A 6,944-nucleotide genomic window follows, 5' to 3' on the forward strand; every position below is an offset into this window, starting at 1 on the left:
ACAGAAACTTTCCATATTTCCATGAAAATTGTAAAGTTTATTGCAATAACTCTCAGGCCTCTTAACCATAATGGTAGTTGGCCTATTGACAGATGGCCAATTGTTTTTAACTGGTGCTTTGCGCAAGATACAAAGAACTCCCTTAGGCTTTCCCCTTCCTTCCCTTCGGTACTGTAGGATCAGCCATATTTCGTACAGGTCCGAGAAAACAAATATTTAACGTGAACTTTCTAAAGACAATGACGTCATCTGTCACATGACAATCTTGTTATCGTCACATCTGAACCAAATATTTATTCAGTGCTTGGGGTTTTCTCTTTGTCTGTTTGATCAAGCAGAAAGTAAAAACAAAAAGCGCACTGACTTGTATGCATTAGGAGGGTGCACAGACAGGAAAGTAGAATGATCAGAAAAATGGGGTTATGGCAGATGCAGTCCATAAAATTAGAAAGGTTAAGACATCGGTACACTTTGCTCAGTTATTATTCGAGTATTGATTGATGTCCATAGCAGCAAGTCAACCAGTTCAAAGAACTTTCCCTTTTCTTTGTTGTTAAGACCATTACGTATAACTTAATAATAACAAAGGGCTACTGGAATCCTGGAAGTTCAAGCCTTTTCTTCATAATACCACATAAAAGAATAAAATCCACTCAAAATATCTCTTACAAGTTTACTAATAAATTGAAAGACAATCTCTTGGATACGCACATGTAAGAAAATTCAAAGAGTAGGGATAGATCGAAACAAAACCTTGGAGGCAAAAATGGATCAGGGTCTTAGACATCTTACATTTTATTATTAATATTTATTTATATAATATACATTAGAGAGTCCAAAGCCCATTTAGAGTGTCAAATCCACATAATCATATTAATAGACTAATAAAAAGTGAAGCTAAAATGACGGCAAAATATGTATCAATGTATAGTGCCAATGTATCTCCAATACATAAGGGCGGTTCTAAGAGTGAAGCGGAAAATTACCGGCTGGTCAGTCTAACTTTAGTAGTAGGAAAAAATCATGTAGGCAATGATAAAGGATGGAATTCAGGATCATTTAGATAGAATTCGAATTCTGAAGGATATTCAACATGGTTTTGTTGAGGGAAAATCATGTTTAACTAATCTGGTTAGCTATTCGGACAGGGTCACTTAAGAGCTGCATTTAGAGAATAACTTCGACATTGTTTATTTGGATTTCAGCAAAGCATTTCATTCAGTCCCACATGAGCGGTTACTTTATAAGCTAGAACAGGTTAGAATCACAGGGAAAATCCTTGGATGGATAGTTGGATGGCTTCAGGCCAGGAGGCAGAGGGTTCTGATATATGGTTATTCCTCAGTTTGGGTTAATGTAAGAAGTGGGGTTCCCCAAGGATCAGATTAGGACCACAGTTGTTTTTGATTTTTATAAATGACATCGATGAAGGGAAAGAGGGCGTAATGTCTAAATTTGCAGATGTAGTAGTAGTAGTAGTAGTAGTAATAGAGGCATGTGATGTAGGAAAGCAAGTCAACCAAACAAAAAAAAAAAAAAAAAAAAAAAAAAAACATTTCACACATCCATTCCCTCTAAAAATTTGTCCAGTTCCTCTTGAATTTATTTAAGCTATCAACTTCCACAACGACAGATGGAAGTTTGTTCCAGTAATCAACTGCTGGCCAAAGGCAAATTTCCGCACATTTATTCTACAACTGTCTTTCCTCAATTTGAATTTATGCCTCCTCAGGTTCGTAATATCAAAAGAGCAGGAATTCCATCAGAATTGAGCTTGCTCAACCCATTCAAGGCCTTATACACCTCAATCAGATCACCTCGCAGGTGCCTAGTCTCCAGACGCTGCAATTTGCAGAATTTAAGCCTTTCTTGGTAAGACCACCCCTTTGTTCCCTCACCAATCTTGTTGCCCCTCTCTCTCTACTGGCTCAAACAACTCTATATCGTTCCTAAAATGAGGCCTAAAGACCTGTACGCAGTACTCAAGGTATGACCTGACCATTGCCTTATACAAAGGGTTAATGGCCTCCTTTTCTCTACTAGCAAAATTCCTGTATATAATTGATAAGACCCCATGACAGTGCAGCCTGTCTGCACTGTCAGAAAATTTCATATCTGACTACACAATTACCCCCAGATCTTTTACATTCTCTAGCACCATGATGTAGTATCACACAGTTGTTACATTTCTCTGGGGGTTACTGCTACCCATATGCAGTACTTTGCATTTGTCAATGTACTGCATACTTCAGTTGCCACGTCTCAGCCCATCTGCACAACACTTCTAGATCCTGTCGCAGTAGCACACTGCCTTTAACAATCCTGTCAACCTTTGTATCATCTGCAAATTTCGACATTAAGCCCGATATACCTTCATCAATATCGTTGATGAATATACTAAACAACAATGGGCCCAAAAACCGAACACCGAACCCTGGGGAACTCCACTAATAACATTAGTCCACGAATGGTGGCTTTCTTATGTTTAACTTCAGCAATTTCTCCTTCGCTTTGCTCTCAGTTATTACAAAATCATTTAACTCCCTGTTAGAGTTTGATAAACATCTGGCCCTCTCGTTCTTGAATAACTCCTCGTGTGTGAATGTAGATGCAAAATACTCATTTAGTTTGGCAGTTATCTGAGAATGATCATCTACAGTCAAACTATTGATATCAAGTGGACCAATCTGATTCATTCCATTACTTCTAGAGTATACATAAGTAAAGAAGTCTTTGGTGTTTTTCTTTGTATCCTTTCCCAATATTGCTCGTAATCTGCCTTCTCATGCCTAATCTCCTTTGTGACTTGATTACAGATCAGCTTATACTGTACCTATCATAGGCTTCTGTGTCACCTGTTAATTTATATGCATCCCATGCATTTTTATTCTCTCCCACGAGCCTCATTAGTTCATCTGACATCCATTTAGGCCAAAACCTTGAACAGTATTTCTTAATTGGTATGTAAAGCCTAGTAGCTTCCAAGATTAATTCCCTGAAGGTCTCCCATTTAGAATTGACTGTTTTTAACATCATCAGTTGGTCCCACCGTATAGAATTCAAAAACTGCCTGAGACCACTGTAGCCACCTTTATGGAAGTAAAAACCCTTTACACTTGGTGGTGTTAACATCTTTAAGTAAATCCCACATCAGTACACTGTGATCACTGCCACCTTGTGGTTCATTTATCTGCAAATTCCTAATGCATGAGTCACCACTGCTGATAATCAGATCAAAGATATTACCCCCTCTGGTTGCCCCTCGAACATGTTGCTCTCGAAAACAATCATCCAATAAATCCACAAAAGTCTTGGTAGTGTGCGAGTGACCAATCCACAAGTTCCAGTCAATATTTGGGAAGTTAAAATCCCCCATTATAAGACTCTCTGATTTACTTGCCCAATCTATTTCTCTGCACACTTTTTTATTATACTCATCACAGTCATTAGGCCTATAACACACTCCTACTCTCAATTTTGATGTCCCAATGCTTATGTCACGCCAAACTGACTCGACACTGCTCTATCCACTCATGTCGACTGGCTGTACTTTCTTCGATTTTATGTGTTTCTTAACTAATAGCATAAACCCTCCCTTTCTATCCTGTCTATCCTTCCTGTACACATTGTACTCCCCAAATTCCAGTTCTGCATTCCATATATCTGTGCGACACCACGTCTCTGATATCCCAACAATATCTGCCTTCGATGTTTCGACCTACACCTCAAATTCATCAAATTTATTTACTATACTTCTAGCATTGGTGTACACGCAAGTATGCATGCACCTAGGTGGTAGATGACTCTCATCAACCGGTGCAATACCACCACTTTGCTTATTGGAGGCTTGAAGTGGTGGAACCCATGTTTAGTCTCCAGAGCTAAGTTCCGGTCAACCCTTCCCCATCTCTTCCATTATGCAGTATGACTGATGAATTTTGAGGTTATGATGAACATCGTGGCGAGATCCAATATTCCTTACATTTCGAGGGTACAGCTCTAAAACGGTGTTCGCAGGCCGGCCGCTAGTTAGTACACTGTCTAGGATGCTTCCGGATCACCTAGTGTATAATTTTGCTACCTCTACTCTGCCAGATAGTGACTGGAGGGAGTCCGAGTAGTGTGTATCCGAGGAGCATTGTCGAGGCCACGTTATGTCAAAGATCTGGGTATATTCTTACCATGTGTACAGCATATCCAAAAATTTCATTACTTCATACAGTATGTCCCACCCACTCTTTCTTACTATTGAATACACAATGAATTTTCAAACTAATAGAGCAAGCTTATGTGCGAAAAGATCTAAACCTCCCAAGGACTTCCTAATTCATTTCACAAATATACGTGGTCTCAATTCTAATCTCAACGATGTCCATTTCCACTTGCAGTCTTCCAAACCCCATGTACTTTTTCTGACTGAATCTCAGTTATCAGTTGATTCAACTACTGCTCATCTCAGATGCCCAAATTATTCGCTGTATGATTCCTTTCGCCTCAAAGGTGGTACTTGTGCATATGTGCACAAGTACCACCTTTGAGGCGATTTGGAATCTCCTCTCTTTGATCTTCTCTGGCTTAAAATCTCTCTACCTCATTGTGTCAAATTCATCTGTTGTCTCTACCGTTCTCCCAACTCCACTAATCACTTGGAGCTCTTTGACTTCCTCTCTTTGCAACTTGACTTTCTCCAGTCCAACTTTCCTAACAGTGAGGTAATTTTCCTTAGTGATTTTAATGTTCACAACTCCAGGAGGCTTCCATTTTCTAGTCACACCGACCAAGCTGGACGAGATGCTGAGGCTTTTGCAATTACTAATGACCTTGCATAGATTATTCATTTACCTACAAGAATACCGGACAATCCGAATCATACAGCCAACACGCTTGATCTTTTTCTCACAAACAACCCTTCTAAGTACATGGTCGAAGTGAGAGGTCCTTTAGGCACTTCAGATCACAACTTGATGATTGTCTCTTCTCCAATGGAACCTTTATCTCAAGCGCCTCCGTAGCCAGGTGGGAAGGAGCAGCAGTGCGTAGCACACGCTCCTTGATTAGACCGGGGTTTGAGCCCGTCACCACCAAATACGGAGGATGCGGAAAGGTCAGGGAATGACCACCGCATATCCTGGAGCAATATGGCCTTAGTTGCTAATGCTCCTAAAAATCAAATAACAACAACAACAACAACCTTTATCTCATGGCTATTCCCAACCTCGTGTTGTTTGGCATTACAAGAATGCAAAATGGGATGGCCTGCGATATTTCTTTTCTTCTTTTCCTTGGTCGGATTACTGTTTCAAAACTTCTGATGTCAATGTTTGCTCAGATCGTGTCATTGAAATTATTCTTGCAGGAATGGAATCCTTTATCCCACACTCCACTTTAAAATCTCGTCCTTTATCTAAACCTTGGTTTTCCAATAAATGTGCTAAGACTGTTCAAGAGAAGAATGTTGCATATCGTAATTGTCTTGTTTCATTCGAACAGGCTAAGAGTAGGAAACTTGTTTCTTGCCCTAATGGTAGCCGAGCATTCTGGTCTCTTGCCAAAGCTATTGGCTGCAACTTTTGCCCATCTCTGCTCCCACCTCTGTCCAAACAAGATGATTCTGTTGTTACTTCAGCCAAGGATAAAGCTGACCTGCTAGCCTCCCATTTTTCTTCCAACTCATGTATTAATGATCTTGGTAAAACACCTCCCACCATTCCCAACACGCTCCATTCAATGCCTCCTGTGGTCTTCCGTCAAAAGGATATCAGAAGGATTTTGATGAATCTCGATGCTAAGAAAGCTCCAGGTCCCGATGGTATTTCTCCACTTGTTCTCAAAACCTGTGCTCCTGAACTTACTCCTATTCTTTGCCTCCTTTTTTCACTTTCTTATTCCAAAGGTGTTTTTCCTTCTGCTTGGAAATTTGCTCATATCCAGCCAGTTCCTAAAAAGGGTGACAAATCCCTCCCATCTAATTATCGTCCCATTGAAATTACTTCTACTCTTTCTAAAGTAATGGAGAAATCAATTAACCGCCAACTCTTAAACTACCTAGAAACCTTCCGTCTGATCAACGATCGCCAGTATGGATTCCGTCAGTGTCGATCCACTGGTGATATCCTGGCTTATGTTACCCATTTATGGACTAATTCAATGGAAAGGTTCGGTGAAACACAAGTAGTTGCTCTTGACATCTTATAAAGACTTTCGATTGTGTTTGGCATAAAGGTCTTCTAAACAAGCTTCCATCTTATGGTTTGCCAACTGTTTTTAGTAATTGGTAATCCAGTTTCCTCTCTGATCGCTCACTGAGGGTGATGGTAAATGGCTCTCTGTCTTCTAACTTCTCCACTAATGCCGGTGTCCCCCCAAGGTTCAGTTCTTTCCCCCACTCTTTTCCTCTTGTATATTAATGACCTTCTTCCATTGATTGGAAATCCTATCCAAAGTTTTGCCGAAGACAGTACATTGATTCCACTTTCCATTTTGAGAAACCTTGTCCTGCTCAATCAGCTTAAACTTCTCGAAAATCTGCTACCAATTCCTTAAATGCCGATCTTCAGGTAATTCTCCAGTGGGACAAAGACAACTTAGTTGATTTCAACCCTTCTAAAACTCAGCCTTGTCTTATATCTCGCAAAAAGGATTCTTCTGCTCCTATGCTTATCTTTAGTGACACTCCGATTTCTAGGCAAAATGATATATCTCTTTTGGGGATTGCCCTGACTTCTAATCTCTCTTGGCACAAGCACATTACAAATATTGCTTCCTCTGCATCTAAAAAACTTGGTTTTCTCTTTCGCTCTCGGCGTTACTTTTCTTCCAAACAGCTGCTCATTCTGTATAAATCGGAAATCCGCCCTGCCATGGAATATTGTTCCCACATCTGGGGTGGTGCCCCCAAAACCTCTCTCAGGCTTCTTGATTCCATTCAGAAGAGGGCAGGCAGG

The sequence above is a fragment of the Mastigoproctus giganteus genome, chromosome 14 (assembly GCF_048544385.1).
Source record: "Mastigoproctus giganteus isolate SK-2022 chromosome 14, ASM4854438v1, whole genome shotgun sequence".
In the NCBI taxonomy this organism is placed as follows: Eukaryota; Metazoa; Arthropoda; class Arachnida; order Uropygi; family Thelyphonidae; genus Mastigoproctus; species Mastigoproctus giganteus.